This window comes from Microcebus murinus, chromosome 3 (genome assembly GCF_040939455.1).
Source record: "Microcebus murinus isolate Inina chromosome 3, M.murinus_Inina_mat1.0, whole genome shotgun sequence".
NCBI lineage: Eukaryota > Metazoa > Chordata > Mammalia > Primates > Cheirogaleidae > Microcebus > Microcebus murinus.
The window spans coordinates 93,403,846-93,426,880 of record NC_134106.1 but is presented as its reverse complement, the minus strand read 5'-3'; positions in this window follow the sequence as shown (position 1 = coordinate 93,426,880).

Sequence of the window (23,035 nt, the reverse complement as noted above, 5' to 3'; positions counted from 1 at the left end):
CTGCAATGCATGATTTTTATTCATTGACCTGCATAAATTTTTATGTGTGTATGTATTCTCACGGTGTCCATGGTGTGCCTGAGAAACTGAGCATGCATAGTAATAACGTCGAAGTCAGAAGTTCTAAATTCAAGTTCTGGCTTTTCTATTCATTGGCTGTGTGTCCCCTTCTAGCTTCATCTTATTCATTAATAAAACAGGGTTAACTGGTCGTTTCCTGTCCACTTTGGAGGCTTTTTGAAATTATCACAAAACTTAACAATCTCATAAGGAAAAGACCTAGCATTTATTAAATACCAGGTATGCTGCTAAGCACTTGACATGCATATTCTCATTTAATCCTTATAACATTCTATGAGGTACTATAGTACTATTCCCAATTATAATATTATCCTTCATTTATGTATTTCATAACTGAGGCTAAGAGATTAATTAAATACAGCACTATTTTATAACTGGTAAAGTACTATTAAAAACAAAGTATCAGTAAGATTATGGGGAAATTATGAAGAATTTGCAACATGTGGACCCTGCCTTCTGAGATTTGAATGACTTATGGAAATACCTGAAGAAAAGATAAGAAAACCAAACCGAACAAAAACCAAACCACAAAGAAAATAGGCAAAGCAGCATTCTGGGCAGGGTCAGGCCGGTATCAGGTCTTGGAGCAAGAAAGAATGAAAGAGAGAGTTCAGAAAAGCTTTCTATAAACAAATGCTGTAATGGAGACATTTGCAGAAAGATACATTATAACGCCAGATTGTCCAGGCCTGGCTGGCATCTTCTCTGTAGCTTTCCCCCATTCCTCTTCTAAATTGGCTTCCAGGGGAACCTGAAGGTCCCTGGTGCATCATGAGAAGATCCCTGCTCTGAATGTTATTCCTCCAATGAGGAGCATTTCCATCAGGGTCTTGGGAATACTTCTAGCCCCAGAGAGAACAGCTACAGACTCATACTATCTTCCCTGGTGGATTAGTCAGGGTTCTATGGAGAAACAGAACCAATAAGTCGAACACACATATATAGAGAGATTTATTTTAAGGAATTGGCTCAAGGATTATGGAGGCTGGTAAATTCAAATCTGCAGAGTGGTCCAGAGTGACCCAGGAAGACCTGACGTTGCAGTTAAAGTCCAAAGGCAGTCTGCTGGCAGAATTCCTTCTAAGTTGGGTGAGGTCAGTCTTTGCTCTAATTGGATTTCAACTGCTTGGATGAGGCCCACCCATGTTAAAGAGGGCAACATGCTTTATTCAAAGTCCACTGATTTAAATGTTAATCTTATTAAAAAGCACCCTCACAGAAACATCCAGAAAAATGTTCTACCAAATGTCTGGACACTGTGGCCCAGCCAAACTGACACATAAAATTAATCATCACACCTGGCTTTGGACTCTGATTTTACAGTTACCGTAGCTCAGTTGCTCAAAGATCATTCAATGCTAGGCTTAGTGCTGGATTAAAGCAAGGCAAAGAATAATCAGCTTAATAACTGGACAAGTCAACAGTGGTCAAGAGACCCTACCTGTCTTTTTAATGGATTCTCACTCTAGTGTCTAGTATGGACGATGTAAATAGTGGTGGCCTAGGAGACGAGTCTCCGTGCCAACTGGCTCTATGACTTGGGTCTCTTGCTCAAACCCTTTTATTTCTTACTTCATACCCTGCCAGAAAAGTTGTGCTAAAATGCACGTCTGCCATGGTATACCTGAGATTACAACCCTTTAAGATGACCCTACTATACCTTAGAGAGCCTGCCACAATCTTGTCTCCATCTCCAGCCTCCCTGCTACACCTTGCATCGTACCATAAAATTCAACAATGCACGCCACACCAGGCCATTGCTCTCACTGTGTCCTCTTCCTTGTCTTTGGTCCCTTGGCAGGAAACTACCCTTAGTTCAAGGCTTGCTCTTAGATTTCCATCTTCTACAGTCTTTCCAGATTTACTCTGTCATCCTCCTCTACTAAACAAACAATGGACTAGCCTCCCCTTTATAGAATCTATGACACTTTATTGTATTTATTCATTTGTTTTTATGTCTATTTCACCTGCTGACTGATAATTATGCTCAGCACATAAAAGATACTCAATTCTTACTTACTAAATGGTGAGTAAATGAATGGGTGGGTGGGCATAAGCAGGAATGAATGGTGTCCAAGGCTGTACCACTTGCAGTGACAGAGCTGGGATTTGAACCTACAATTCTCTGCATACGAAGTCACTGATATTTGTCTTGAAACACTGACTCTACAATGACAGTCTGCAGATGGTGCCAGGCTAGCTATATCTGAATCTCTGGTGCAGGTGTTTGGCAAAAATACAGGGCCCTGGGCTCCACCCAAATTCAATACATTAAACACTTGCTGGACTGAGAAAAGAGAGAAAGAATGTTAGGATACATGGTTTTAAAAAAGTTCCCACTTGGGGCCGGGCGCGGTGGCTCACGCCTGTAATCCTAGCTCTCTGGGAGGCCGAGGCGGGCGGATTGCTCAAGGTCAGGAGTTCGAAACCAGCCTGAGCAAGAGCGAGACCCCGTCTCTACTATAAATAGAAAGAAATTAATTGGCCTATATATATATATAAAATTAGCCGGGCATGGTGGCGCATGCCTGTAGTCCCAGCTACTTGGGAGGCTGAGGCAGAAGGATTGCTTGAGCCCAGGAGATTGAGGTTGCTGTGAGCTAGGCTGACGTCACGGCACTCACTCTAGCCTGGGCAACAAGCGAGACTCTGTCTCAAAAAAAAAAAAAAAAAAAAAGTTCCCACTTGGAGTTGCACCTCTAGGGCTCTGTCCTCCAGGAATAATCTACACATGCATATGGATGTAGTACACAAATGTCATTGCTACATTATATAAGATAAAAATAACAAAAAATGAGAATAATTTACATTTTCATCAAAAAGGGGAAGGGCGTCCAAATGAATTATGCTATATTTATACTCTGGAATCCTAGGGAGATAAGAGAATGAAAAAAGTGAACCAACATGAAAAGATCTCTCATATACATTTTTAATAGAAAGAGGTCATAAATGAGAATATATGCTATGGTTCCACTTATTTTAAAACAAAAAAATCTGACATATGGGTAGGTGGTATTTCCTTGTGTATGTGCCATGGTCTAAATGTTTGTGTCCTCCTCAAATTCATATGCTGAAATCCTAACCCCAAAGGTGATGGTATTGGGGTTAGGGAGGTGGGGTGCTTGGGAGGTGATGAAGTCATAAGGGCTGAGCCCTCTGATGGAGATTAGTGCCTGTATATCAAAAACTCCAGAGAGCTCCTGTGCCCCTTCTGTCACATGAGAAGGACTCAGCAAGAAGGCACCGTCTGTGAGCAGTGGACCCTCCTCAGTACAGTGAATCTGTCAATACCCTGATTTTGGACTTTCCATCCTCCAGAACTGTAAGAAATAAATATTTATTGTCTATGAGCCACCCAGTCTATGATATTTTTCTTTTCTTTTTCTTTTTTATTTCGGCATATTATGGGGGTACAGATTTTAAGGTTTCTAATAAATGCCCATTTACCCCCCTTCCCCCACAAGTCTGAGTCTCCATCATGACCATCCCCCATGATATTTTTCTTATGGTAGCCTGAATGGACTAAGACAATATGTAAGGGCATACATGTATGGATAAAAATATGGGAAAAACACCAAACTCAACATTGATTTTCTTTGTAATTTGAGAAGAAAGTGATTTAAAACCAAAATCAAAATTAAAAACTTTACAGACATGAGGGAGTATTTTGGGGTAACAAATATTATGACTAGATTGTGGTAATAGGTGCATAACTATATAAATTTACTAAAAATTATTGAATTGTACACTTAAATGAGTGAATTTTATGGTACCTCAATAATATACTTTAATAGAGTTATTTTTAAAATAAGCTTCTCAGGTGATTTCGACATGCACCTAATTTGAGAAACCTCAGCTGTAAATTGCTTTTTCCACTCCTCCTCTTTTTTTCCTAAATCCCATCTTCCTTTCTGAAATAAATATGTGTTGATCCTTCATTAGGAAAGGTGATAATAAAATCAAGAACATGTGGCAAAATGCCATAAATCTTTCCACAAAATATTTATAACTTTGCATGTTTAAGGATTAGTGAGGCGAAAACACAGTCAGAATTGGAATCCCTTAGAGAAGTCTAACTTTTCTCAAGTTTAAATTCAACAAAATGTCTGAACTTCTGTCTGACTTCTAGAGTGCATGAGTTAATATCATTCTGGACAAAACCATGCCTAGATGGATGCATTTTGAAACATGGGGCGTGACAATCCCTACCTCACAGGGCTGTGTAAGGCAATGTGAAGTAACTGCAATTAGATGGTATCAGTTCATTGCCCTGACAGTGGCGCATGAGACTCGGCACAGTGCGTTATCCATTCGGTCACCAACTGTCACCTGATGATGGCTCAGGACAGCGTCTCCCATGTGCTGAACAGCATCCCAGTGTCCCTGTGGTCTGGCTGAGCACCTGTTCCCCATTCTTCTTCATTTCTTGTACATCTTACGGGAAACTTCTCTTTCTCGCTGCAGCCTGAATGTGGCTCTGCATCTCGTAAGCAAAGCCGCCGACTCACCCAGCATAGGAAGTGGCCCGAGCTCACCCAGGAATGGGTGCTCAGTAATGACGGCTCTCTGTCATCCACGCTGCGTCTAATACGCGTGCCAGGGCCTGCGTGTTGCAGGCTGCACACGCCAACTCTTCAGCGCCTCCCTGCCCATTTCAGGTGGGTAATATTTTCATTATTGTTCCCTTTTTTTTTGAGAGGAGAAAACTGAGACAGTCAGGAATTGGGGCTGGGAATTGAACGCAGGCAGTCTAGGGCCAGAACAGGGGCCCTAACTGCTATGTGATTCTGCCCTCAGTCAACATTCCTTACCTTTCCTTCTGAGTTTTTCTTCGTGGCACAATTTCCTAAGAGCCTTCCATCTGCATGTGAGGTCAAACTGGGTCACTGCTTAATCTTTCTATTTACCTTAAAGCTCAGTAATTCAAAAAACCTCCACCCGGGAAGATTCTGCCTTTTCTTGGGCTTGCTCTTCCCTTCTGTGATTTGCATAACAGCGTCTCACATTTCCTGCGCCTTAACTCAAGGGAGTCAAATGTGCTCCGCAGTAGAAAGAGGCGGAGAACAGAGGAGAATGTAGTAGAAGGAAGATAACTTCAATATCTGACCTATTTTCTTTTTTTGGTGTTAGAAACAGGAATGACTTAGAAGTACAAAGTATCACTTGAGGGACCGTGAAAACTTTAATCATTCTGGTACAATTTTTCAGACAATTCTTCCAACCAGAAATATTTTCTTGACCTTGAAAGGGAATTTTTCTCCCTTTTAAAAATGGACATGTTCATGAAAAAGAAATGCCCATGACTTTCATAACATCAGACTATGAATGATTTTATTTCTGATACCAAAGAAAGACTCAAGAGTTAGAGGGCCTTAGTTCTTGGTCCCTATTCTGCCATTTTTTTTTTTTTTTTTTTTTTATTTTGGCATATTATGGGGGTACAGATTTTAAGGTTTCAATAAATGCCCATTTCCCCCCTCATCCCAAAAGTCTGAGTCTCCATCATGACCATCCCCCAGATGGTGCACATCTCACTCATTATGTATGTATATACCCACCCCCCTCCCCCCTCCCACCTGCCCAATACCCTATTACTGTAGTACCTATGTGTCCACTTAGGTGCTAGTCAGTTAATACCAGTTTTCTGGAGAATATATCTGGTGCTTGTTTTTCCATTCTTGGGATACTTCACTTAGTAGTATGGGTTCCAGCTCTAACCAGGAAAATATAAGATGTGCTATATCACCATTGTTTCTTAGAGCTGAATAGTACTCCATGGTATACATATACCACATTTTATTAATCCATTCTTGGATTGATGGGCACTTGGGCTGTTTCCACAGCCTTGCAATTATGAATTGTGCTGCTATAAACATTCGAGTGCAGGTGTCTTTTTTGTAGAGTGTCACTGGATCATTTGGGTAGATGCCCAGCAATGGGATTGCTGGATCAAATGGTAGATTCAGTTGTATCGCTTTAAGGTATCTCCATATTGCTTTCCACAGAGGTTGAACTAGTTTGCAGTCCCACCAGCAGTGTAGGAGTGTTCCTCTCTCTCCGCAACCACGCCAGCATTTATTGTTTGGAGATTTTTTGATAAAGGCCATTCTCACTGGGTTTAAGTGATATCTCATTGTGGTTTTGATTTGCATTTCCCTGATGATTAGAGATGTTGAGCATTTCTTCATATGTTTGTTGGCCATTCTTCTGTCTTCTTTAGAAAAATTTCTGTTCAAGTCTTTTGCCCACTTTTTAATGGGGTTATTTGATTTTTTCTTCCTAATTTTCGTGAGTTCTAAGTATATTCTAGTTATCAGTCCCTTATCGGATGCATAGGATGCAAAAATTTTCTCCCATTCTGTAGGTTGTCTGTTTGCTTTCATGACTATTTCTTTGGCTGTGCAGAAGCTTTGTAGCTTGATCATGTCCCATTTATTTATTTTTGTTGCTGCTGTGATTGCCTTTGGGGACTTCTTCATAAACTCTTTGCCCAGGCCGATGTCTAGGAGAGTGTTTCCAACTTTTTCCTCTAGAGTTCTAATAGTTTCATATCTTAGGTTTAAGTCTGTTATCCAGCGTGAGTTGGTTTTTGTGAGAGGTGAAAGGTGTGGGTCCTGTTTTAGCCTTCTACAGGTGGCTATCCAGTTTTCCCAGCACCATTTATTGAAGAGGGATTCTTTTCCCCAGCGTATGTTTTTGTCTGCTTTGTCAAAGATGAGATGGCTATATGAGGATGGTTTTATATCAGGATTCTCACATCTGTTCCACTGGTCAATATTCCTGTTTTTGTGCCAATACCATATTGTTTTAATTACTACAGCTTTGTAGTATAGTTTGATATCTGGCATATTAATGCCTCCCATTTTGTTTTTGTTGCCTAGAATTGCTCTTGATATTCGGGGTCTTCTTTGGTTACATACGAAGCGTAAAATTATTTTTTCTATATCTGTGAAGAATGCTGATGGGATTTTAATAGGTATTGCATTGAATCTATAGATCAGTTTGGGTAGTATAGACATTTTGATGATATTGAGTCTGCCGATCCACGAGCATGGTATGGATTTCCATCTGTTTACATCCTCTGCTATTTCCTTCCTCAGTGTTTCATAGTTCTCCCTGTAGAGGTCTTTTACCTCTTTGGTTAAATATATTCCTAGGTACTTTAATTTCTTTGTTGCTATTGTGAAGGGAATTGAGTCTTTGATTTGGTTCTCAATTAGATTGTTGTTGGCGTATATGAATGCCTCTGATTTCTGTGTATTGATTTTGTATCCTGAGACTTTACTAAATTCATTGATCAGTTCCAGGAGTTTCTTGGTTGAATCCTTGGGGTTTTCTAGATACAATATCATATCATCAGCAAACAGTGAAAGTTTGATCTCTTCTGCCCCTATTTGGATACCTTTGATTCCATTTTCCTGTCTGATTGCTGTAGCCAAGACTTCCAGCACTATGTTGAACAGAAGTGGAGATAGTGGGCAGCCTTGTCTGGTTCCAGTTCTAAGTGGGAATGATTTCAATCTTTCCCCATTCAGTATGATGTTGGCTATGGGTCTGTCATATATGGCTTGTATCATTTTTAGGTATGTCCCTTCTATGCCTATTTTCTTAAGTGTTCGTATCATGAAAGGGTGTTGAATTTTGTCAAAAGCTTTTTCTGCATCTATTGAAAGAATCATGTGGTCTTTGTTTTTGCTTCTGTTGATGTGGTGAATTGCATTTATAGATTTACGTATGTTGAACCATCCCTGCATCCCTGGGATGAAGCCCACTTGGTCGTGGTGGATTATTTTTTTGATAAGTGTCTGGATTCGGTTAGCTAAGATTTTGTTGAAAATTTTTGCATCTATATTCATTAGGGATATTGGTCTGTAGTTTTCTTTTTTTGTTGCATCCTTTCCTGGTTTTGGTATCAGAGTAATATTCGCTTCATAAAAGGTGTCGGGGAGGTTTCCGTTCTTCTCGATGTTGTGGAATAGTTTCTGCAAGATAGGTACTAGTTCTTCTTTGTAAGTATGGTAAAATTCGGGTGTGAAGCCATCTGGACCGGGACTTTTCTTTTTAGGGAGATTTTTAATTGCTGTTTCTATTTCAGCTGTTGAGATTGGTCTGTTCAGGGAATCTATTTCTTCCTGGTTGAGCCTAGGGAGGCTGTGTGTTTCTAGAAATTTGTCCATTTCCTCCACATTTTCCAGTTTGTGTGCATAAAGATTTTTGTAGTATTCATAAATTGTATCTTGTATCTCTTTGGGATCAGTTGTGATATCTCCTTTTTTATTCCTGATGGAGCTTATTAGAGATTTCTCTTTTCTGCTTTTCGTTAGCTTAGCCAATGGTGTGTCAATTTTGTTTATTTTTTCAAAGAACCAACTTTTTGTTTTATTAATCTCCTGAATAGCTTTCCTGTTTTCAATTTCGTTTAGTTCTGATTTGATCTTGTTGATTTCACTTCTTCTGCTGGGTTTGGGGTTGGACTGTTCTTCTTTTTCCAGCTCTTTGAGTCGTTTCATTAAATTGTCTATTTGTGATCTTCTTGTCTTTTGGTTATAGGCATTTATGGAGATAAACTTTCCTCTCAGAACTGCTTTAGCTGTGTCCCAGAGGAGTTGATAACTTGTCTCTCCATTGTCATTTTCTTCATAGAAGTTTTTTATTTCTGTCTTGATTTCTTCATTTACGAAGTAATCATTTAGTAGGAGGTTGTTTAATTTCCACGTTTTTGTGTAGAAATGTGAGTTTCTGTTAGGGTTGATTTCTAGTTTTATTCCACTGTGATCTGAGAAGGTACATGGTATGATTTCTATTTTTTTAAATTTCTTGAGATTTTCTTTGTGTCCTAGGATATGGTCAATCTTAGAGAATGTCCCGTGAGCTGATGAGAAGAACGTATATTCAGTGGATTTTGGGTAGAATGTTCTGTAGATGTCTGTCAGACCCAATTGTTCTAGAGTTTTGTTTAAGTCCATTATTTCTTTATTAATTTTCTGTTTGGAGGATCTGTCTCGTGCCGTCAGTGGGGTGTTGAAATCTCCGGCGATTATGGAGTTGCTATTAATCCATTTGCTTAGCTCCAGTAAGGTTTGCTTTATGAATCTGGGTGCACCTAAGTTGGGTGCATAGATATTTAAAATTGTTATCTCTTCTTGTTGGACTGTGCCCTTCACCATTATATAATGACCCTCTTTGTCTTTTACTACTTTTGTTGGTTTAAAAACTAAATCGTCTGAAATTAGAACTGCCACACCAGCCTTCTTTTGGCTTCTATTTGCTTGGAATATTGATCTCCACCCTTTTATTTTTAGTCTATATGCATCCTTGCAGGTTAGATGTGTTTCCTGAAGACAGCATATACTTGGCCTGTATTTTCTTATCCATTCAGCCAGCCTATGTCTCTTGAGTGGAGAGTTTAAGCCATTCACATTTATTGAGAGAACTGATAGGTAAGGTAGATTACTGATCATTCTGTTGGGTTGGATGTTGTTGCTATGATTTCTGTCTTGAGCCATTGTAATATCTGGCCTTTAATATCTTTGGGTTTTGGTTGTTTTTATATTCGTGGGTTATTATTATGATGTTCCGTGCATAACGCTGTTTTAAGTACTTCTTGTAGGGCTGGTCTTGTCTTGGTGAATTCTCTGAGCCTTTGCTTGTCTGAGAATGTTTTTATTTCTCCTTCATATACGAAGCTTAGTTTTGCAGGGAATAATATTCTAGGCTGGGCATTGTTTTGTTTCAAAAGAGTGAGAATGGGGCCCCAGTCTCTCCTTGCTTGTAAAGTCTCATTAGAGAAGTCTGATGTTATTCGAATTGGCTTTCCCTTGTATGTTACTTGCTTCTTTTGTCTTACAGCTCTTAGAAGGGCCTCTTTAGTTGATACTTTGGTCAGTCTGATGACTGCATGTCGTGATGTCTTCCTGTTTGCGTTGAATCTCCCAGGGGTCCTCTGAGCTTCTTGAACTTGTATATCAAGATTTTGAGCAAGGCCTGGGAAATTTTCCTCTATTATATCTTCAAACAGCTTGTCCAACCCTTGAGTGTTGTCTTCTTCCCCTTCCTGTAACCCTATGACCCTCACATTAGGTTTCTTCACATAATCCCACAGCTCTTGTAGGCTTTGCTCTTTTCTCTTGTTTCTCTGCTCTATTTCTGTGACTGATTTATTTAATTGGAGGGTGTTATCTTCAAGCTCTGAGATTCTTTCTTCTGCTTCATCTACCCTGTTCTTGAGACTTTCCACTGTATTTTGTAGTTCCTTGAATTGATTCTTCATTTCCAGGAGTTCGGTTACACTTTTCTTCAATGTGTCTATTTCTTTTCTCATATCCTGGAGATTTTTTGTGGTTTCTTGGTGCTGGTTGTTGAGTTGTTGTTGCAGCTGGGTGAGTGTTCTTATGTTCCACATACGAAATTCCTCTTCTGTCATATTGGTTGCCTGATTTTGGTCGGTGTCCGTTTCTAGGGGGCTGGTGTTCCTCTTTGGGGGTGTGCTTTCCGTTTGGTTCTTCATATTTCCTGAGTTCTTTCGCTGATTTCTTCCCATGTCGATCAGTTGTTGTTTCTTTCCTTAGGTTATTGTTTGGGTATTCACACACCTTGTTTAGTTTCTGAGGCGTTAGGTGGTGCCTGTGGGTGAAATTGGACCACCCCCTGTATATTGAGTCAGTGGGTGCCGTGGAAAGGCTGTGCAAGATGCCGTCCCTGTCAGTAGGTGGCGTTTGTTTGGAGGAACAGGCTATGGTGTTGATTTCGAGTCCTGTTATCAGCTCTCGTTCTGGGCGGAGCTGGGTTGGGTAAGCCTGCCCTCAGGCCGTTAGCAGGGGTCAAAGTTCTGTTCTCTGCTGTCAGGGCGGGGCTGGAATGGTCCCGCTCAGCCAGAAAGCCTGGGGGTGGGGGTGGGGCTGTCTGAGACCCGCAGTCTGCAGCAGGCCTCGCTTCTTTCCACCCTCCCCAACTCCACAGCTACTCCTGGGCCTCTGCCAGCAGGCCAGACCACAAGCTACCAGGCCTCCCCGGACTGTGATGGCGGCGGGGAGGTTCCCTGCACAGGAACGCCACCTGGGTTGGGCGCTCGGCCTCCTCCTGGGAGGAGGGTTGCCCTCTACGACGCCGATCCGCCCCTGGAGGCACACAGACCTCAGTAGGCTGTTCACGTATAACCCTTCTGTGCCCCGGGTGCAGGGGATCTGGTCTGCAGGTCCGACCTCTGGGTCCCAGAGTTCAAACTGTATTCCCACCAGGGAGAGGATTTCCGGTCCTAATTCACCCACAGGGAGCCCAAGCTGGGTCTATGTCTCTCAGCCTCTGAGTCGGCACCGTTTTCCTGGGAACACGGTGCCAGCAGCACCTGGGAGGCGGGCGGGGTCCCAAACGGGAAGGTCCCGTTCCCTGGAGGTGCCTCCGGCTGGTGGCTGTATTGTCTCTCTGGGCAGCCGCGGGTAGGGTCGGCGGAGGGGGGGAGGAGGCAATATGGCGCCTGCTGCGCGGCTCGGGTCTGTGCACAGGGAGGTGCCCGGAGGAAGTTGGGAACCTGGTGCCACGTCTGCTACAGGCTCACCGTTGGCAGGCGGCGGCAGTCTCTGGGCTGGTGTCCGCAGGTCTCTCCACCCGCTGGGGAGCCCACCAGCAGTCCCGAATGCAGGGGAGGGGAAACAGCAGATCCACCTACCCTTGCCGCTGGTCTCCGGGCTGCTCCAGTGGTCTCAGCCTCCAGTTCTCCTCCGCAGCCTCCTCCCGTGGAGTCTCCCGGGGTCTCAGGTACCCCTCCTTCCGGCCCTTGTCCGCTGTATGCTCGTCTTCTTGCTTCTTTCCTCTAGTTTCTGCTAGAATCGGTCTTTTCTGCAGAGACCCTCTGTCTGGCGGTGTTATTCGTCCGCCATCTTGCTCCGCCCCCCTATTCTGCCATTTGCTGGCTCAGTTGGCTTTGAGTTGGTCACTGGGGTCCCCTGAGCTCCTGAGTCCTCATTTGTAACACACCTTCCTTGTGGGACTACGAGGATGGTACGCCATGTGCAGAAAGTGCCTCTTGTGGACATACTGCAGTGTGACACTAAATGGCATCCACTATTGTGAATGGGAATAGTAGGATGTCCCTGGGCCTTATTCTTGTACTTGCAACCTCACCTTCCTAATCTGTGAAATGTATTCATCTGGGGAAAATCTCACTTTCTTTACAGGATGCTTACGAGGACTAGACAACAATGATGTAAAATGCTGTCGAGGAAGTAAGTTGCCACTAAACACAAAGGATTATGATTCCTATATAAATCCTTCCTTCTGGAGATATTTGCTCAAGTAGAAAATGTTCCATGTGCTAGAGAGAGGGCATCATTCTTATTACTCTCGTTACTATGTTGAGGGGCCAGGTATGAGGGTAGTGATGCAAGCTAAGGAGTCACAAAAAAGGGCAAGGATAGTCAGGGAGGGACGAGGATTGTTGGGAGAGATAAGGTCAGGAGGGAAGAGTGGAGGACCGACCAATGCGGGTGGTCGAGGGTGGAGGAGGGTGGCTGAAGGTGGATGAGTGTCCTCAGTGGCGGACAAGGACAGCTGGGGCTAGGCACGTGTTACCGAGAGTCAGAGAGGGAGCTCTGGAACTGCAGGCAGAGGAGTCTCAGCTGGAGATGGGAGGACACAGGAGCACTGTGTTAGGGTATTGAAGCCAGATCACTGCAGCAGGCACCCTTTGTGAGCTGAAGATGGAGTTCACTGTTGTTGAAGATGCCAAGGGCTCAGGCACAAAGGGCTTGGGAGTCAATCAAGGCCCTGAGCCTGAGAGTGAGGGAGCCTACAAAAGCTAGAATCTGTTCTTAAGCAATGTCGTAGCCTGTTGTTATGCTACAAGCACCAAAAAGCAGGCGATTTTTCATTTTTCCTTTAATCTAAATTTTTCATGGTATCATCGATTGACCTAACTCTTGTCTGGGCTGTGCAAAGAAGGAAGGGATGATTTCTCTGTAAATGGTTGTCTCTGCCTCTGGTGTGATGAGCTGACAACTCTCCCCAGAGTGGTTCCATTTAGACTGTGTGGCCTGCAGGGCCCGGCTGTGGTTGCTTCCAAAGGTGGGTCTAAAACAGAAGACCCTCCAGCCCCTCCCCGTCTCCTGCCCAGCCTACTGCGGTGCAATGACCAGAGACAAATGAGGATGCTGTGCTGCTTTTGCCATACCCAGATTCACCAATGTCCCATAAAGGTTTAAGAACAGATGATCATAGAAAGATTAATTTCCTGAAGTGCTTGCTCTGAGTTTTATGCTAAGATTACGTCTCAAAAGTGACTTTTCAAAAAGCATCGATCTGATTGCCCCAAAACCTTCCAAGGCACCTCACTGCCTATGAATAAAGTTCAAATTCCCTAAAATAGTCTTTCCTGACCCCAGACTATCTCTTTGGTTTTCTCTGATGTTCTTCCCATCTCATGCTCCTGATACAGTTCCTGGATCAATCACCTTGTCCTAAAGAGATCTGTGTTGTCCCAGCCCTGTGCCTTGACTTCCCTCCTGAAATGATCACTTTCCCAGCCCCCGGGGACTGCATGGCTGTCCTTTTGCTGACAAAGCAAATGGAAAATTTTAACAGTCTTCCCCCCTTTTCATTCATTCTTTTAACAATTTTTCGTTAGTCTCTTTATCTAGAGGCACAGCTACTGAGGGACGTCAGATGGCCAGAATGCTAAAAATACGCACATGACCCACCCCCCCCCCCCGCTGGATGTCAGAGGAAGTCCAGACCTGCACAAAGTCATTGCAGACCAGAGCAGAGCAGGTGACTTCCAGTTACCTTTAAATCGTCAACAGACCATTGTAATACTAAAAACCACTCCCTCCAGTGAGAATCGCCACCATTTTCTGCACATGCGATGTATGAAGTAGCATGTACGTGGACTGCATCTGCGCATCTGAAGCTCCACCCTGCACGTGCTCACACACCTCCTCCATCCTGTGTCTAACCCTTTCAAACTCCCACACCTCCCTTTGCTGGAGGAGAAGTTGCCTTCAGAGCATGAGCTTCCCCTTCTCCATTCTTTGGCCACTGAACGAAAACCTAAATCCCATACCAATTGGATGTTCTTTCTTCGCAGTCGATAGAAAACAAAGAAAGAACAGTTTTTTGGTGACATTTTGACACATCCTATAAAGGACAGACAATGCACTCTATTCCCAGGGGTTGCCAGAATCTATGGGGTTCTGATGCCTTAATTTGGTCTCACGTGCTAGTTTTGCTGAAAGGTCTTTCTAAAGGCAGGTGGGAATTTGAGTTTAATATTAATTTACAGCATATATATTCCTACTTCTTAAAACAGGCTTTTGAGGTGGCAATTGCATATCTTTATCAAAACTCAGATGTGCACACATCCCATTCATCCTGCTGCAAGTGTGGGGTTGCCCATGTTGGATTCCTGGGGTGGTCATCATTTTAATAAGTATTGCAAGCATCATCATTTAATTAATATTTCCTGGCTTTTGTTTTTCACAGACATTTCTGACTATTTCCCTCAAACCAGCCTGCGTGCTGACTCACTCGGCAGCACATTCAAGATTGAAGGATGCTTCCTTTCCCCATGTGTGTTACCTATCCTGGATTTTAATTTCAGAGGAAGAGCCATAAATATGTGTCCTTCAATTTGAAAGGACACACTGAGAATTCAGCAGCTGGGCAAGGGAGGCTAAAGATAAGGTTTCTTAAGGCAGGAAGAAGGAGGTGCACAGCTATAAAAGCAAGAAGGAATCCATGGTGTTGATGTTTGCATGCTGAATTCTGGCTGTGCTTACAGACCCAGTGGTTCCATTTAGGAGGCGGGAGGGAGAAGAGTCCTCCGCATGTGCAGAAATAACAAATGGCCATACATCTAAGGGCAGGCAAGATCTGCAAATGACCAGATTTCTGCTGGCTAAGCAAGAGGAGAGAAAGGCAACAGCAGCCTCCTCCAGCTCTGCAGAGACTTCAGCTTCCAGCCTGGATACTTCCCTGTGAATTTCCAGTGTACATCCGTCCAACTTTGTATCCAGGCTTCCCTTCAGCTTGCATTTCTTTGGTAGTCCTTTGTGATCTCTACCTAGTGGTTATTTTGTGAGATTGATACATAGTAGCATTGCAATTTGTACTAGAGTCTTTGTACAGAGAAATGTTTCCATGCCAACAAACTCTAAGAGGCAGCCAATATTTATTTCCTCCCTCCCTCCCTTCCTTCCTTCCTTCCTTCCTTCCTTCCTTCCTTCCTTCCTTCCTTCCTTCCTTCCTTCCTTCCTTCCTTCCTTCCTTCCTCCCTCCCTCCCTCCCATCCTCCCTCCCTCCCATCCTCCCTCCCTCCCGCCCTCCTTTCTTTTGCCTTCTTTTTACCTCCTTGCCTTTTCTTTGTTCCTTCCAAATGTTTCATGCCACGCTCAACTTTATGCATCTATGTAAGATACAATAGACAGAGAAACAAACTCAATAGAGAAGAAGATGCAAGAAGAGGAAAAGTCATGGGAAAGGTTGTTATAGTTCATCATTCAGTCTGCATGTGACCTTTTAGTTTGGGGTGTTGTTTTTTTTTAATGTATACTTAAATTTCTTGAGGGCTACTTTTGCCCAGACATTGAGCATATGACAAGGACATTCTGGAGCTTTTGGCTGATGGTGTCAACTTCCTCATTGGGATTGGAGAAATCATCACATGTACAGAATAAGAGAGAAGGTGGCAATGAGCTGGCTTTGGTAGAGGCCAAGTCCAGAGGTTGCACTACCTTGCTCTAACCTGAACGGATTCTAATCATTTTAAGGACTCAGACCACTCTCTTAGGTCTTTATATTCCTAACTACTCCCCTCACCAGCCTCATCTAACACAATTGCTTTCATGTGGCAAGTTCTCGGTAGATGGTCACAAAGTCGAATTAAAAATGAGAGCTGAGATGCTCGCCCCCCTCTCCCCAGCAATGCCTGCCTCCTTTCCGCTGTTGCTCCCCCGTTCCATCCCAGTCCCAGGGGGACTAGCTGAGCTGGGTGGTTGTAGATGACAGACACTCAGTTCAAATTGCTCTGAGAGGAAAATACAGGCGGATATCTTCTCATAAAACTAGAAAGTCCAGAGAGAGAAACTGTGTCCACAAGGCCAGTTAGTGCCATTAGGAAATAGAGTCTTTGTCTCCCAAAGGTCCATGTCTCTCTGGGTGAGGTTCATTCTCCCTCCACATCGTGATGCCCTCCCTCCTGCACTTCAGGTTGGAATCTGAACATAGGGAAAAATGTTTCTTTTCTTTTCTTTTTTAATTTCAAAATATTATGGTGGTACAAATGTTTTTGGTTACATGTACAACTTTTGTAGTGCTTGAATCACCCAGATAGTGTTCATTGCACCTGTTAGGTAAGTTTTCACCCTTCTCCTCTTCCTCGTTCCCCACTGCTTGATTTCCATTGAGTTTTACTTCCCTCTATGTTTCTTTATTAAATAGTCCCATGGAAACATGCCAGGCTGAGTTTCCTTGACTGGGCTTGTACCATATGCCTATTTGTAAGCCTGTGACTTCAGCCAGGGCATGGGATGCTCTGATTGGCCAAACCTGAGATTTGTATCCAACTAGAGAAGGCAAGGGGTGGGGTTAGGCCCATCCCAACACAAGGATTAAAGTGGGGGGAAGGGCGCCTTTTAGAGGAAAATCAGGGTGGTGATAGGAGTGGTAATGAAGATGAATGCCAAGCAGGAAAAAGTGAGGATTAAAAGAACTATTAATCCACCTGGTATAAATTGGATTCTTTTTTTATATCTGGTGCCAACTATGAATTTAAAAGATGCATTTCTTTGCATGTGGCCAGTTGTAAGTGGCTGACAGTTAAGCCCAGATGCTGTAATGACTAACGCAGAAAGTCCATTTTCATACTCCCCGGTTCATCCATCCCCAAAGATGTTTATGAGCACTTAGAGTTGCAGCTTCCGGGCACCGGGAGAAAACATCACCATCACATGATGTTATGATTCTAATACCAGTTATTGGGAAAGGAAGCATAAATGATAACAATCTGGGATAAAGCCATCTCTCCTCCTCATTTCCTGCCTGCTTGCCAGGCTGTGTTCTGCTTTGACAGGAAGCAGGGGAAGCATATTTGAATCTGTCCCTTGGTCTCTGTCGACACTGTCGCTGCCATCATCTCAGTCTTTGAGGTCTCTTTCTTGGACTACTCTGTGGTCTCCCAAACCAGAGTTCCAACCTTGTCTTCCACTTGCCTTGGCATATCCTCCATTCTGATGCTTGTGTGATCTTTGGAAAGCAAAGTAACATCCCATAAACCCAGTCCTCTTGCTCCTATGGCTCCCCCATCTAAGTCCAGAAGGGTGTTTCTCCAACTTTCATGATTGGCCTCGCAATTTTATCCTCTGTTTTGCTGTATGTATTGTGTACCCTCTTTACAAAGCTTTAATATTTTCTTTAAATCCACTTACTCTTTTTTTAAACTTGCCCATGTCCTAAGCAATAATGTTCATTAAATTTCAATTTCCATGTGTTATTTTATTTTCCATTGAACATGAAGGAAAATTAAAAGAAGTAAATAATGATTTTTAAAAATGTTTCTAAAATGACCCCATGTGCTAACAAGGGTGTATGTGCTCTTGTTTGGGAACGCTAGCCCTCAGGATTAAATCCCAAAACAACATGGCATTAGGCTACACTCACCTGGACCCAGCTTACCTGTTTAGCTTTGCGTGCTCATTGCAGTTGGTTCTGCAAACTCACCTTGATTCTTCACGCTTTGCATGTCATGAATTTCCAGGCTCTGTGAGGTTACACATGCTGCTCCTTCTGCCTGGAATGGTGCTTTCTCATTTCCTTCTTTGTTGGCCAGACCATCCTTACCTTACAATAGTCCCCCCCTTGGTGAAACTCTGCAAACTGATTATTGTTCCTTCTTTTAACAGTTGATCTAACTGTGAGCTAGACATAGTGTACCGTGTCTGTGGCTTGCTCAGCCCACTTTCTTCTTCACCACAAGTTCCCACTGTGTCCCAGTGCCCAGCACAGCGACATCATCAGCAAATGTTTGCTGCACTTGTTGCAATCACACCTGTTCACTTTCTCCTTCTCCTATCAGTGAAGATCATTTTGCTTCCAGGAACTGCAACACTAGGTATTTGCAGAAGGTCCATGACTCATCCCATGGGTACCATGTCTGCCCACAGAGCCACCCATTATGATGAATTCCACAAAGAAGAGCTCCTTGCTTTTTTCCCCCGGTGAATTATAACAGAGAGTATGACAGAGAATGCTTATACATATGATATTCTACTTTGGAAAGGCATGGGGTTATTATCTACAATTTCCTAAGTGCTAACCATAACCCCATCTCCTCCTTTCTCACCCAAGGCAGCAAATTGAAAGTGGCAGTGAGAGCCATATTACCAAAGAAATAAAGTTGTATCCACTCTAATTCATTTCTTTAAAAAGTGAATCATTTGCAAATATTTTAAATTGGCTTTTAGCAAAAATCACATATGAAAGACCTCACAACGGAGTCAGTTTCCCCCTGGTAGAATAAAAGAACACAGGTATTAGGCTTGGATATTTTTTTCCCCCACAAGCACATGCCCAGCATCTGGGCACAGTGCCTTAAACATAGTACACGCATGGTAAGTATTTTTAATCAGTGGTTTCACCTATGCATTCCTGCCACAGCACTGGGCCGTGTGAGTGGAATCACCGGCTGCGTGTAGGGGGGAAGGGAGCAGGGCTGTGGCAAGGTGAGAAGATGTACACAAAACCTCATCTACAGTCTGAATAAGTCTCTTTCAGCCACGCACTGTTCATTCCAAATGTGCATCGATGCTAAATTCACATTGGCTGTTTATTACTTTGAGTTTTCACAATCAACAGACACTAACAAAACAACTTTTCTTTTGAGGTGGAGTATGATGGTCCATTGGTATGCACGGTCTTTTAATAAGAGGTCCACACAGTGATTATCTTTGAGGGGGACAGATTATGGGTATATTTTACGGGCTTTGCATTTTTTATCTACATTTCTGTAATGAACAGAAATTGCTTTAATACATACATACATATATATGTGTGTATATATATATATATATTTTTTTTTTTTTGGTAGAAGGGTCCCCTCAGCCCCCTTACCAAGGGAGCAATCTTCATCCTGGAGAGGGAGGGGCCACTGCTCCAAACACACCTCATTCTTCACCTGTTGCAGTCCCCATACCCCATCTTACCACCCTGCAAATCCTAATGCTTCCATTATCCCTTCATTTCTCTCAGCCTCGCTCCAAGCTCCTCTGTTCTGGCTCCAACACAGCGTTGACAGGGACAGTAGCAGGGAAGCGGCTCTGAGACACAAAGCAGCAGAGGAGCTGGGTGAGCTGCTCTTGGCGACCCCTTTGCCTTGAGATTATGTACTTTCAACAGTGAGCTACCTAAGGCGAGAGAACAAGGAAGGCCTGCTTTAAGCTGCTCATTTCTCTTTTGTCTGGCATTTTCTTTCCTTTTAACAATATTTATTGATATCATAGGCTGCTACAAGCCTGTGGCAATTGCCATATGTGGTAGTGTTAGCCATTTTTTTTTTTCTTTTTTGAGATAAGGTCTTGCTCTGTTGGGCAGGCTGGAGTGCAGTGGATTGATCACAGCTCAATGCAGCTTTGAATTCCTGGGCTCAAGCAATCCTCCCACCTCAGCCTCCCAAGTAGCTGGGACTATAGGTGCATGCCACCATGCACAGGTAGTTTAAATTTTTTTATTTTTTATTTTTGGAAAGATAGGTTCTTGTTATGTTGCTCAGGCTGGTCTTGAACTCCTGAGCTCAAGTGATCTTCCTGCCTCCGCTTCCCAAAGTGCTGGGATTATAGGAGTGAGCCACTGTACCTGGCCCTGTGTTAGACATTTTTAAGGGTGGAGGAGAGCCAAGGCAGACAGAAAGGTTAAAACCTCCAGATCCATGATTTCCAGACATGTGCCCTTCCCGATTACTCCCCCAGAGCTGCAAATCGCCAAAGGGCACCTGTCACTTCTAATGTTTTCAGCTTGCCCTGTGTGGATCCTTAGTGCCACCTGAGCCAAACATTGAGAATTCTCTCTGCCCTCCTCCTGCTGCTCCCCCAAAAAGCACATCTTAAAGTCAAACATTATGATAAACCAGAGAGATATTAGATGGCACTAGAAAACAAACCAAGCAAGGTAAAGGACTTTGGACTTTGGGCTGAGATGTTTAGGGTCATGCCTGGCTAAATAAAGTCTATGTCCAGGGCATCCTTTTGGTGAATGAAATGCTGTCCAGAAACGACCCCCAAAAGGTCTTGTTGATTTTCCAAATTAAAAATACCGTGGGCTTTAACACCTAACCGAAGCTTCCATCAGCTGAACCTCTTTTCTAAGTTGTAACTAAGACTATTATTTTTATATAGTCATTAAAATCCAAAGGCCATTTATAAAGAGAAGATCAAATTTGAAAGAGACTATAAAGCAAAAAAAAAAAATCAGAATTTCAAAACTTAATCATAATAATGTGAGGGTCATTCTATCCTTGTTTCTGATTTATGCTTCCTACGAATAAAGATTGGTAAATTGAAAGTTTTCATTTGGCATTTACTGTGCATTTTGGAGGATTTGTAAATCTGGCACTTGATTTGTTGGCATTAGGGCTGCTGTGTAGGACTTGTAAATCAACTTTCGGGTGTGGCAAATCAATTTTGTGTTAGAGGGGAAGCTCAGTGGCCAAAGGAAGCAAAGGGACATAAATAGTGTGGGGCTTTAGTCAGAAGAGTGTCCCAAACAGGTCCAAGGCAACTCCTCCCCACAATGCATCCTTGAAGAACAGAGGTTTCTGTGATTATAGATCTTAGATTATGGGTTGCAAACTGATTTTCAAGGGGCAAAATATAGGCCATAAACATGTTTTGCATATGTGTTGCTCCCTGTTTCTGAAGCATTTTTGCACCAGGCCACATGACAACGTTCATGAAGTATAGCCTGAGAGAGCAGAAGGTCTGGTTATCCACTGCAGTGTAAACAAACCACCCCAAAATGCATTCATGAGTCTGCAGTTGGGGCAGCGCTCAGTGGGTCAGCTTTGCTTCACGTGGTATCAGATGAGATGGTTCAAATAAGGCTGGAGGATCCACTTCTAAGGTGGCTCACTTATATACCTAGAAAGGTGGTATTGGTTGTTGGCTGGGAGCTCCACTGAGGCTGCTGGCCAGGGGCCTCAGCTCTGTTCCACATGGTCCTCTCCACATGGCTACTTGGGCTTCCCCACAACATGGTGATGGTGTTCCAAATGATAGGAAGTAGAGTTTGCCAACCTCATAAGGCCTAGCTTTGGAAATTGGTACACCACCACTTCCACTATATCCTTTGGGATAAGCAATCACAGATTCAAGGAAAGGAGATATAGAAGACCTTCATCCCCTTTATGAGACGGTGCCAAAGAGTTTGCTGCCATATTTTTCTACCAAAGTGTCTGAATCATAAACCTATTATTTCACTGCCCTTGGGTCAGGTGAACATTTCTAGTCAAATTATGGGTGAGGAGTGATTGCATGGTACTGAAGATGGCCCCTATCATAAAGGGAAAAACAGGGGCAGCATCCCTTAGGAAGGGATGTGGTCGAAGCAATTTCCCTTAGACGGTATCTCAGTTCATTTTGTGCTGCTGTTACAGAGTCCCTGAGACCTGGTTATTTATAATGGAAAGATATTTATTGGCTCACAGTTCTGGAGAGTAGGAAATCCAGTATCAAGGGCCTACTTGTTATATCATCCATCACATGGAGGGAGGGCAGAGAGAGAGAGAGAGAAAGAGAGAGAGAGAAGGAGAAAATACACATAAGGAGGTCAAAATCGCCCTTTTATAATGGCACAAACTCCATCCATGAAAGTGGAGCCCACATAGTCTAATCAAAGTTCCTATCTCTTAATACTGTTATGATGGCAATGAAATTTCAGTGTGAATTTTTGAGGAGACAAACATGTAAGCCATAGCAGAAGGGTTCAGAGGGCCTGGTAGGCAGGGCCTCCCTTTGGGAGTGCAGGGCCCAGGACAAATTATTTTTGTGGGGGCTCTTGGCTGTATGAGCAATCTGTTTCAAAATGAAGTGTTTTGTTTAAAAACAGGCCCATGGAAGTACAGATTTATTGAGGAAGACTTAGAACAAGGGATAAAGAAGAGGTGCCCATGGATTTGTTATCCAGTCAGTACCTGGGAGAGTCACACAGACCAGTGGGTTGGCCCCATTCTGGGGGTGACTGGAATCCTGTGGAAGGAGCACCATGCCCAAAGGCCGGAGCAATGTACGCCCTACGTGTTCTCCTTGCACTGGGAGCTGGCTGCAGGACCCCAGGATATCCTTATAGGGTTTTTTTTTTTTTTTTTTTTGAGACAGAGTCTCACGTTGTTGCCCAGGCTAGAGTGAGTGCCGTGGCGTCAGCCTGGCTCACAGCAACCTCAATCTCCGGGGCTCAGCGATCCTACTGCCTCAGCCTCCCGAGTAGCTGGGACTACAGGCGTGCACCACCATGCCCGGCTAATTTTTTGTATATATATTTTTAGTTGGTCAATTAATTTACTTCTATTTTTGGTAGAGACGGGGTCTCACTCAGGCTGGTTTCGAACTCCTGACCTTGAGCAATCCACCCGCCTCGGCCTCCCAAAGTGCTAGGATTACAGGCGTGAGCCACCGCGCCCGGCCCTTATAGGGTTTTGAGTACTCCTCAGAGCATCTGGTCAACCATGTATGTGCAGAGGGTCAGGGTCTACCCTGAAAGGGAGACAGGGACACCAGGAATGAAGGGGGACTTAGATAATTTCACAGAAGGGGATTCTGGTAACTGCCTCAGGCTTGGGTGCCCATCTAGGCACATGGCACTGCCAACCCCAGCTGGTCCCAGCTGTTGCAAGAGGACTTAGAAAATCTCCAGGAAGCATCCCCAAGTGCATGTGCTCCGAAGGGTGGGAATCTGGGCAAAATGTCCTCTTGCCTGGGTT